Source organism: Colletes gigas, unplaced genomic scaffold (assembly GCF_013123115.1).
Source record: "Colletes gigas isolate AHSC1104 unplaced genomic scaffold, ASM1312311v1 Colletes_gigas_Sc00007, whole genome shotgun sequence".
Taxonomy (NCBI): domain Eukaryota; kingdom Metazoa; phylum Arthropoda; class Insecta; order Hymenoptera; family Colletidae; genus Colletes; species Colletes gigas.
Window position 1 is genome coordinate 3,799,395 of NW_025106636.1, and position 12,087 is coordinate 3,811,481.

At 42.7% G+C, this 12,087-nt stretch overlaps 1 protein-coding gene across 3 annotated transcripts in view; it reads left to right on the top strand.

The window, feature by feature from the left end:
* Positions 1-6,002: 6,002 nt before the first annotated feature.
* LOC122396362 (potassium/sodium hyperpolarization-activated cyclic nucleotide-gated channel 2) overlaps positions 6,003-12,087 on the top strand; it is a 70,456-nt gene continuing 64,371 nt past the window's right edge. For all 3 annotated transcript variants that reach the window (XM_043394686.1, XM_043394687.1, XM_043394688.1), the window contains exon 1: positions 6,003-6,134. The gene's annotated coding sequence lies outside the window, so the exon portion shown is untranslated. The remainder of the gene's footprint in view (positions 6,135-12,087) is intronic.

Below are 12,087 nucleotides of genomic sequence, written 5' to 3' on the forward strand. Positions count from 1 at the left end.
CTACCTTGATGGTCGTTTTTCGAGAGGGCGGCACACACTCGACTCCGGGATATATGCTTTTCTCCTCGGTCGACCGCATCAGCCAGCGGGGAAGTTTCTTAAAATAGATTCTAGTGCCTGGCCGTGGGGGTGGGGGGTGACGACGACGAGGGGGCGGAACGGGTGACTGTGTGCGCGTGCATTGAATGTACACAGGCCGAGGCACTCGAGAGGGAACGCCTGGATGTCTCCGTTGTGCTCCGGAGGCACGCGAGTCCCGTTGAACACCGGGCTCCCGTCGTATTTAAGTGTGACAATCGTTTTTCTCAGGGTCGCGGAAGTTTGCTTTTCAGCCTCTTCTCGGTTCCTACGGTAACTTCTCTCTTGTTGCGTTCCGGAAGGTCCGGATTAAAGCTTCGTTCTCTTTCCACCCCTTTATTCGAGATCGAATGATCTTGTACGAGGGGTCGTTAGAATCGTCTAAACACCCATCGTTTAATTAGGAATAGAAAGGTGTGATATGTTGTTGAAAAAAAAACAGATGACCTTGAATTTATTGGAAAATATTTTACTTAGAGGAAAAATATCACTCTTATATTATAGTATTCTTCGTTTTATACAACTTTCGTAAACGAAGTTTCTTCGTAACTGTTGAAATGACGGAGTTATTCGAGGTGAACGGAGCCATGGCGCTGCCCTATGTCGTATGGTGCCCCACGCAATCGTAATCGCGAATTTTCAGGCACTTCCAGTAATCTGAGAGAAAACTTTTGTAACTCAAATCAGTCAGCTTTTTTATCGTTTATAGATTGCAATGTTAGACGTTTTTTAAAAATTATTTTTTTCGTACTAATATCAAGCTTGACTGTTTTAAACTTGGCTTACATCAAGACGAGTTCAAGTTCAGTGGTGTAATTGTTCCACTTTCACCCAGAAAAGAGTTTATGTCTGTGGAAAAGTAGCTCGATACTCGAAACTCTAAGCCCATAGTTCGTTGAACTCGTCTTGACATCGTCTACAACTCAATTAAAACAAAAATAACTATTTAGAAAAGTCAAGATTGGCTTTCTTTTCTTTTCGAGAAACTGATTTTCTAGAAATGTTTAACATTCCTAATTTGACTTCAGTATAGCTTCTACTTGAGAATACAGATACTCTGGATTTGTATTTGTCGTGAAAGTTTGCTCGATCGTCTTGGGGGTACAATTGGAAGTCCGATGTTTCAGTCGATCGATATATCGTTCCTCAAGCTGTGGTATCGTTTGGTCTACCGAGTCTGTAACCCAGTCGCGTAACATCTTTTGTGACAACATTGCGCAAACAGACGTTTCTCTAAGTATGTATGTGCGCAGTTATAAAATCCACAGTGGATCTAAGCATCCGTGTGTATTCGTTCTTAAGCTGCTCGCGCACAATGTCCGGAGACAGGAATATAAAACCACGTTGTGTAATGCTTTTTATTACATCATTTTATTCGACGAGGTTGCATTACCAGACTTTGCTCCACGTGCATCTTTAGGAATTATCGTCACACATTTCGATCGTGTCGCGTAACAATGAACTCCAATTTCTTCGTAGACGTTCATTAAAAATAATGTATACTTTGTTGCAAATGCAAATGTAGCTTAAGCATACTACTTGTAAAAGAAATGGTTTGAGCTTCTCTACTGTTGCACCAAATTGGGTAACAATATAAAAAGAATTGAATCGCTCCAGTATCCAATTACATTAGAAAGGTCAGCAATTGTAGTAGTCATAATTGAATTGCGATGTGATTGAACTACTACTTGATCGAACTAGCATAACTCTGCCCAAATTTCAAGCAGATATCTCAGTTTCCGTGCACGAATATTGCGTAACGTCGAACGGTCGTCCGGAGAGAAACATTTCTCGACGCGTTCTCGACGATGGCGCGAGACGAGACTGGTCTGCGAATGTGCACGCGGCTATAGACGTCTCGAGAACCATCCGGTGCATCCACGCGATTCGAGGCTGGTTCCTCAGTGATGACTCGGTCGCGTATAAAGAGTTAACACCGGCGGTGCACTCTGTGTTTTCTCCAGCATCTCGTCGTCGCCCTCTCGCACCACCCCCCGGGGGGTGGTCCCTTTCACGTGTCCCGGGCTTGGGTGTCTGTCGTCCGTGTTTCGTCTCCCTGACCCGTCCGTCGCTCTCTCGAGCCTGCAAGAGGAACGTGCGAACGCAGCCTCGCACACAAGGTGAGACAGCCACTCGTCGCTATTTTCGCGCACCCTCCACCCCTGCTTGTATTGTTCGCGGCCCGTATCGGCCCTTGTTAATTGGGGGAAGGATAATTAGCGTTCGATCAGAGTTCGGGTCGCGCTACGCCTCGCGTGGAAGTAAGAATGATCACAATGGGCAGCGGGAGCTCGTTCCCGCGCTCGATAGGTGGTAACATGCTTTCCGATCCGGTTCGAAACTGGGTCGTCGTGTTTTCGCGGTCAAATCGTGTGTATTCTGTGCATCCTGGGGGATACCGTTTTGTTTGTCACGCGCTGACTGGCGCTGGGTCGCCTCCGCGTCCCTAACGGGGCACAATAGAACGATGTAAAATCGTTTAGACGGTATGTGGAGCGAATATCGTAACGCGAACTGTTACTCGGGGATTCGTCGATGGATAGCGGGTCGAAAACGTGCCTCCGTGTTCGAGGAGAACGATTTTTAATTAACGAAAGGGGGATGGTGCGCTAGGAGGGGTAACTTTATTCCCTGAATATCTTTAGAAACTTGAATTCTCATTCGCTGTTCACTTTGGCGAGAGTGCAGTAGTTTGAAAGATTTGTTTGAATAATTTTAATTGATAATTGGAAGAACTACTAGCAACTACTAGTCTTAAAACGCTCGTTTTTTACGGAATATTGTAATGATAGTAATTTAAACTATGGAGAACGATTTCTTGTACAAAACTGAATCGAAGTTTTGGAGTGCACTTTTTCCGTGGGAAGCTTGGTTTTCCAGAAAATCGATGTTGAAGATTCGCCGGGGCGCGCGCGAATTTATATAAGCGTGAACCAAGTAAGTTGGCCGTTCAAGGTCACCGACTGGCTCCCCCCCACTATTAAAATAATGCTCGTCTCTTTAAATGTCAGCGTGTTTTACGCACTTTCTTCGACGGAATTCCAAAGCTGTTTCGAAACGATCGTTGGATTCCTCGGAATCTCGACATTTTCGCGGATATTTCGCGACAGTGTAATCGTCCGGCGCGGTTCAATAAATGCGCGAGGCCATATTCATCTCGCGACGCTCGGAGCCAATAGAATTAATTTGCGAATTTATCCGCGACGCGAGGTTTCCTTGCATTCAATGAAAGTGAAATTAAGTTGGTTTCATCGAGTGGCTCGCGAAGCTCGTCGAGTGGCGTTGAGCGTCGCGCGAAATGGAATTTTTCTGCGTCCGATAAGAGTTAAATCTGATCCTTGATGAATTAAAATTCAAGAGCGTCGAAGATCGCGCCGGCGGAATATTAAATTAGCCGCGCGCTTTCGTTCGAACTTGAACGGAGGCTGAATTTCGGTCCAAACGTTGGATGATAGAACGTAGTTAACCGAAATCAATAAAAATTCGGTCCTTGATCGCTTAAATTAATAAAATAAGAAGCTCCATTGCAACGATTCTGACCTTTGAATATAAAAATGATGACAGTTTTTTAATGGTCCTGTACAGAGGATTCCACTGTCCGCAATTCTAACGTAATAGACTCCGAGCAGGCAGAGATATTGTTTTAACACTGTGACAGATCCGTTTGTACACAGCTGCGAGGGAATAATCGCGGTTAATCCTCAAAGAGTACACGGATAATGCGGTTCAATTCTCTGAGGTCAGTTTCAAGTACGCCGATGAATATTTATTAGCTACTAAATCAAGGGATTCCGTCGAAGCTTTCAGAATACAAATCGTCACGCATTTACCTCTGGCAAAGCGAACATCGATGCCTCGAGGCTAGTGCATCTTGGTCGGACGGGAACGCTATGAAATTGTGACTTATACCTCGTCTAGATCTTTCGACGTATTAACTTCGATGATTTCCTGCACGTCGAATAAATGCTTCCACGAGTCTCGCTATGTGGTTAACAGGAAAAGATTATTTGAAACAAAAACAATTACCACTTCTAATTCCTTCTTTTGAAGTTCTACAAAATTGAATAATTCTTTGCTCGATTCTCGAGTTCGATTGCAGAGTGGAGGAATTTTAGATTGTAGTCGTTCATCGATGTTAGACCAGAGAGAGAAAAATGGAAACGGAAGGTTTGCAAAACGTCGCAGTGTCGTAGATAGTAGACATTTATCTGGTACTAGGATCAGAGGCCCCGGTAACTGCACGAGAAATCGTTTTCAGCGAAACGAGCTGTCGATAACAGAGGTCTGGGATCGTTATGCCGCGCTTCTTGTCGCTGGGTCTTCTTGCGATTTAGCTTCGTCGATAGGCTCCTTGTCACGCGTCTATTACATCGAAGCATTGTGTCCTGAAACGATCGAAACATCTCTGGAAACCTCGTAAGAGTTTCAGGCTCTAAGGACAAAGCAAACTAAACCGGTTGCAATCTCGAAAAATTACGTACAAAGGATCCACGGATGAAATGTATTTTTGTATTACAAATTGGTTCGTTCGTTCCGCGGCACTCCAGCTCCGTACCCTAATGGAAAGGGTTAAATATACGACGGCTTTCATCCCTGGCATTTGCTTCGCTCCTCCGAATTGTCCGGAAACGCGATCTCCTAATTGTCTGGAGTAGCGTCACGGCACGGTTAAAGGGTATCGATTTACCAGCCGCGGGACCAGGAGGAGCGAGAATCGGCGGGCAATTTGTCGAGAGCGATAAAACGCGACGATAAGGCGCGGAGTGTCCAGAATCACAAGGACGACACCGAGAGAGAGATGGAAAGATTAAGAAGTGGAACGCGCGTTGAGGCCAGGGGGGTTTGTAAACGGGTAAGCTCCCGGCCAGACGGTTCCAAGGGTAACTATCAGAACGAGGAAACCAGAGCCAGGATATGTGTACCGATCACGATTAAGATACAAGCGTTGCTCCTTCGTCGACGACGTTGCTGGTCGTTCGCGAAAGGAATCGGCTCCCAGCACGCGTGCACTGTGCTTCTGACAACCGGAGAAGTGATTTCTTTGGTCATCCATAACGTGGATTTGTGGCTAAAGAGAGATCTTCGTGCGGAATTTCAATTCCCTTGACTATTTCCCTATCTACTTAACGCCCTAGGAGCGTTCTCCGCACATGAACCCTGTCTCACCGACTTCCATGACTCAGAGCTCCAATAATTTTGTGTAGTTTTCTATTTAAACACGAAAATATACTGTAACTAGTCCCAGGACTGACATGGAAGATTCTATGAAGCAAAATCTTTTAGTGAGACAACTCATCGTGCGGAATTTCAATTCCCATGACTACTTCCCTATCTACTTAACGCCCCACGGGCGTTCTCCGCACACGAACTGTGTCTCACCGACTCCCACGACTTAAAACTGCAATAAAGTTGTGTAGTTCTCTATGTAACCACTAAAGTCTACTGAAACTGGTCCTAGAATTCTAATAGAAGATGCTGTGTCCTAAGGGTTAGCACTTTTATCTCGAAATGCATGAACGAGAGATAAAATAAGTAACTTTTACAAACAGTGGACATTGGGCGGAATTCGCTTTTCTTACTGTAGACCTGTTCCGGTAGATGAAAAGAATCGAGACTAGAATACGGAGGTCGTCAATGAAAAATCGAACGTTTTTCCAGGGAGGGCGAGGGCGGCGGCGGTGGCGGGCGTTCCGTGACCAGCGCTGGTGGGGGTGGAGGAGGAGGTGGAGGTCGACGGGCACCGAGTCTACGACTGGTGAACGGAAGAGCGACTACAGGGGTCAGTTTGCACACCAGCAGCACAGAATCCGTTCGTTCACCCCATCACCACCTCGGCCAGCAGCAGGGCGGCAACAACAACAACAACAACAACAACCATAACAACAACAACAATAACTGCCACGCCGGTAACAACCCCGCCGCGAACAATCATCCACGGCTTAACAAAGATGACAGCATCAAGATCAGCATCGAGAACACGAACACTTGCACGGACAGCCTCGTCACTGCTCTAGACGACGAGACCTTGCTCATCACTGATTTCCTGGGCGATACAGGTGAGTCGTTTCTTTGTTTCTATCATCTACCGTCGATTACCAAGGTCACTCAACCGAGTGCATACGTTTTTATGTAAGTCCAGAACCACCAGTAGCATATAGGAGAGGTTCTCAACTTTAGAATCACTTTTGATGGAAATCTCGGGCCTGAATGAATATCTGACAAAAAATACGAGTTGAGAACCACTGTCGAGTAGACGTACACAATGCGTCGCGCAATTGGGACGGGTCGTAGCTCTTGTTTCGTTGGAAATAGAAAAAAATGGCAGAGGAAAAAGTCGAACGGTTTAACAAGCTCTATCTTTATATGACCTCATTTTTTTGCTAAGTGCATTGATGCACCTACCAAGTTCAATTGCACATTCCTTTTTTACAATGGAGCTATACAAATTGGCTTCGCACATAGATCGTTCAAAACTATTAGGATAGAGAATTGATCAAATGGATATTTTATGGAATATTTCGATTCAATATAAGTTATTGTAGCCGTGTAACAATGGCGGAGCTCAGAAGACTTCGCGTAGACACGCAGACATCAGTGTCTGGGTGAACTTGAAATGCTGCCAGTCCCTTTGTGCTCAAGCACTTGAAATCTACTGATGTCTTCTATCTGCTGTCGTGCGGTTTGAACAAACGTGTCTCAAGAGACTTAATTTTAGCAGGGCTGAGCAATCCTCGCACGGCTACACGTGGCAAGTGTTTGGATAAACACGAAGGGTTACAGCTCGCGAGCTTATGTATTTTAGGTAGCCATTCGTTTTCAAACTGTTCGTTTCCGATAAACATGTTTTGAAAAGACTTTAGCTCGACAGGTTTAGTTAGAACAGGATCGATTCTCGGAATTGTCTCGATTCTTCGCTATGAACCACACCGTACCAACTCCAATGACTTAGAATTAAAATAAAATAGGATATTTCTTTATTTAACCGTCAAGTTTCACGGGAATTAGTCCTAGAACTGAAATGAAAGATACTATAGAATGTAATCCCGTAGTTTGAGTACCCCTTGTGCGGAATTTCAATTCCCTTGACTACTTCCCTATCTACTTAACGCCCCATAGGCGTTCTCCGTACACGAATCTAGTCTCATCACCTCTCATGACTTCGAAATTCAGTAAAGAAGTGTAGTTCTCTATCTACCCACCAAATTTCTATTAATTTTCGATCATTGTTAATTTAAATAGTTAAAAATCTTTATTTATTTTCTTCTGTGGAATTCGTAGGGTGCATTGACAGACGGAAACACGCTGACAAACGCGCGTACCTCCGTTTTGTTTAAGGGTGTTAGGTTACCGAATCTTGCTGGCCGGAAATTTGATCATTCGAGCTGGCAACGTATATTTTTCACGTGTTCGGCGAGAGGTTCGTGAAAAACGAGTGGGTAGAAGCTTTGAGTCTTTCCGCAGGCGTAATTTGATACGAAATTAAAATCATGTTCTGATGAAATATAAAATTTCACGGAACTACTATCACTAGAAACGAATATATGCAGAAAACTGATCAGTGATTTAAATTTCATTTTTGCTGCGATGAAAATAAAACGATACATTCGCGAACTTTCATTTTTAAATATAAAGACGAACGATGCCATTTATTTATTAAGCCATTACCTGCTTAAATGGCTTGATCGCTGAGTAATGCGTTTAATATCGATTTAATGAAATTGTTAATGTTTCGTTCGCATCAAGCGGTCCTTTGAACTATTTGTATAACACAATTAAAAAGTAAATACAATTGGATGGAAAATCAGGGAAGCTGAAGCTGATGCACGTGTCCACGCGGGAATATGGAGCACCGTTGACGTGTACGTAAGAATGCTCGTTGAATCACTCGTTTGCCAGTCGACAAATGCGCGTAACGAGTCTATTATCGGCTGTTGCAATGTAGAAAAGCAATCGAGCGGCGCACGACAACACAAAGAAGCGTATTTCCTTCGACGATGGAGTCCATATTTTTTTTTTAGCAGCGAATTGGGCGTTACTTTCTTCTCTGGTCTTTCGAACTCCCCTTCCTACGCGGATTACGTTTATTCATTTAGAATTTTCAAAGACACTAATAATGTTTTATCTTTTTTTTTTATTTTTGCATACTCAGTGGATAATTCGATCTACTCGTTAACAGCAGAAAATAATATCGAACGAACGCGTAGCGTCGGATGCGCACTGTTTGCGACAACTTCGTTTGCGGTTTCCAAGAATCCGGTTTCACTTGTGGTTTCTCAGACGAAAAGCATGGATTTCAGGGATAGTGTTACGTGTCATTGATTACCTAAAGCAACGCGTGCATCTTCCGTGGGAAATTTTTTATTCAATTATAAAGAAGAAAAATGAAGAATTTTTGGTTTAGGAAATTTTGTTGTATACCTCTTTGTAAACCTCTCAAAAGAAAATGAAAAATTATGAAATATGTAATCTGTTAATCGTGTATCGTAAAACTTTATTCGGTATAAAATCCTTTAAACGTAAAATCAAACGTGACTGAATAAAAATAATAAATCATTGAGCTTGTTTTGCACAGAGGGTTACTCGTTTCATAAGAGGCGATTACCATACCGGTTTTCACTGATGGATTTACAAATGCAATTAAATAGTCTTTTTTTTACCATCTCCATAAACCGCCATTAAATTGAATTATTAACAATCACGAGCCTGAAATATTATAGTGTCATACCCTTCTATTTAAATTAATAACATGAAATTCAGTTATACGAGGACTCCAAAAAACAAATATTTTAAATTCCACGTTAAACTCACCCTCCAGATTTGAATATTTTTGTTAAAATTCCGTCTCGAGCCGAATGCAAATTATTTTCATTTAACCTACTACTGAAGCATTTTTCAAGTATGCATAGAATTCAGTAAGTACAATATAACTCAACAGTTAAATGACGAAAGTCAAATATATATATAGATTGAAATTATTCTGATTTTTTTAAAATTGTTTTCTGTCGAAATTGCCAATCTGCATTGTGACCTGAAACTAATTTGTATTGCAATCATAAATGCACGTCTCGCTATTAACAATATTGTTTTACATCGTCAATTATTATTTTCGATCGAATTCATAGGCGTTTGTAACATCCAATCAGTTTTTAATACTGCGAACGGGACACAATGAATATGTAAATTATTTTTCCACGCGATCGTCAACAATTTGAAATAACATTCGAACAATGAAAAAAAGTCTTCCACCGAGGAATTAATCTTCCCGATGGAAATACAAATGTACTTCATTGTTCGTAAAATTCTTTGAACATTATCTAATCTTTATTCCCAGTATCTTATGCTGTTATTTCAATTTATTAGAGAAATATTTCCGAGCTATTTCTATCGCTGAAACAGACGGATGATTCGTGGTTTCCAAGTTCGACGATACATTCGAGACTTTCATTACAACGCATCCAACTTCGTTAATCCCCTAAAATCCTTTAAGGCTCCCAACGATCCCCAAGATCACATAACTTGAGACAACGATCCAACTCAATTTCAGTTTTCGAGCAACACATGAGGTGTTTGCATCGAAATTAATAAAACTTCGTAATTGAACAAACAGCAAGTCCCATAAGACCACTCATACACACCAAACGCCACTTCAACTCTTACAGCATTCTTGGTAGCAGTAACGTCATTACAAATTTTACAATTATTAAGGCGCTAATAAAGTAAAATACGATTATAAAGCAGGTTATAAACTTGAAATGTGGGTCAATAGCGGTATCATATCCTCCACAGCCGTTATCGTGTCATTATTATTAATACACCCATTTTTTATTATAATATCCACATTCCCTTGCCTCTTATATTCTTTATCTGTTCATCAAGATCTCTTAAAACTGGTCCTATAAGTAAAATGAACGATGATATGGACCATAATCACATAGTCTCACTACTCATTGTGCGGAATTTCAATTCTCAAGACACAATCCCAATCTACTTAACGCCCCATAGGCGTTCTCCGCACACTAACCTTGTCTCACTGACTCCCACGGTCCAAAACTCCTGTAAAGTTATATAGTCCTCTGTCCAAACACGAAATTTCACCGAAACTGGTCTCAGAACTAAAGAGCACGACTCCACAGGCCATAATCTTCTAGTCAGACAACCCATCGTGCGGAATTTCAATTCCCATGACTACTTGCCAATCTACTTAACGCCCCGTAGGCGTTCTCCGCACACGAAGCCTGTCTCGCTGACTCCCACGGTTCAAAACCCCAGTAAAGTTGTATAATTCTCCATCTAGACACGAAATTTCACTGAAATTCATTCACTGTCCCTTGGTCGTGCTACCTTTGGTGCAGAATTCCACTTCTCATGACGTCCTTTATGCGTTCTCCGCAGTCGAACCACGCCCCGCCAACCCGAGTGGCTCGGAAGTATAGTAAACAAGTGCATTTCTCTATCTACCCAGCAAAATTCCACCGTATCTTGTGCGCAAATAAACGACGTCGTCCCCCCGTCGAAGGCGCGAAACACGAAGAAACGTGCGGTACGCGTGATAATTCGCGCGAGCGTGCGGAGGCCCGTTGCATTCCAACCGGGCTGGCCAGTGTCAAGGTTGACGGGAGATCGTCACGTGGATTTGCATGCGTTCTGTTGGAAAGAATCGTGAGACGCGTGCCTCCTCGGGGCCCCACAATAAAACCGGTCAGTGCTTCTCTCTCCGTTCCCTTTCTTCCATCTCCGCTGCTTTCGCCGGCGGTCGCTTCTTTTTCCTCGTGTTCCGTTCGTCATTAGTCAACCTCTGCTCCGGGGGACCAGTTACGCGGTAAACCGGGGCAGACCGTACCCGCGGATCCTGAGTCTGCTTTCGGGCGATGGCCGACGTTCTGCCGCGCGTCAGCACGTTGGACGAGCAGAAGAGACCGCTGTTGCGAAAACAGAGGCCGACAGCTGACGATATCGAGTCCCAAGGTTGCCGCAAATTCGTTGCTAGCTGGCCTGATCTTTATGCTCGTAAAACGCACGCATCTGGTGAGTCCTCTGCAACGTCGAATCTTATAAGTGTTACCGAAATAAGACATGCACGGATCACCGAAACCTCGACCGGCTCTCGAAGGATGAGAGTTCGATTAACAGTCTTGAATTAGAATCGGCCGGTTAACTTGTGAAACGTGTGCTACAATATCACAGGATCGAACTGTGATATCCGCCATAGTTTTTATCATTTTTGTATAGCATCGAGCAGTTGACAAGTGCGCCGTGTGTAAACGAAGAAGTAAAATAATGATAAATTAGTATTTCAATTCTAACTTTCTAAACGGAAGAATTTCGTGATAAGTGATACAAGGAGGTCTAAGGACTACTGTAACCTAGATAGCTTACCTGGCACGAGAATTTGCCTACTACAAATATTTCACTAGAATTCATTATAAAGCTCAACTTCTCGAATATGAATATACACTATAATAGCAGGTGTGTAAAGAACTTCTCGGTCGAGGCATGAAATTGTAACTAAAACATACTCTTCTGAATACATAGATCTTGCAGATTAGGAATTTAAATTTTCCAGTGAACGAAGTGGAAATTAGTAAAACAACGAAATAAAATCCACCAATCAACTAATTTATACAGAAGCATAATAGTAGAAGCATAATCCGAATGAATTACCAAAACAAAAAATTGAACGATTTCTGAGGCAGAGATAGCTTTCATTGAACAAGAATGTGACAAGTATTGGATGAAACTCATCAATGATTCGTCTTGTACGGATAAAGGATCGCCAGAACTGTGCACCAGTTTCGGAAGACCTATTGAACGATACATCAAACTCTCGGTTGAAATGACACGTGTCAGAGAGAAAGAAATTGGACGTAAAACAAAATTTATTAGCGGACACTTTTCTTTAACAAAACGATCCTTGAAATAAAAAAGAAGGCTGGTACATTCACCGAATCGAGATTGCAACAGCCGAGTCCTTGATCTCTGAAATGTATCTAGGTTTCAATAATACTTAAA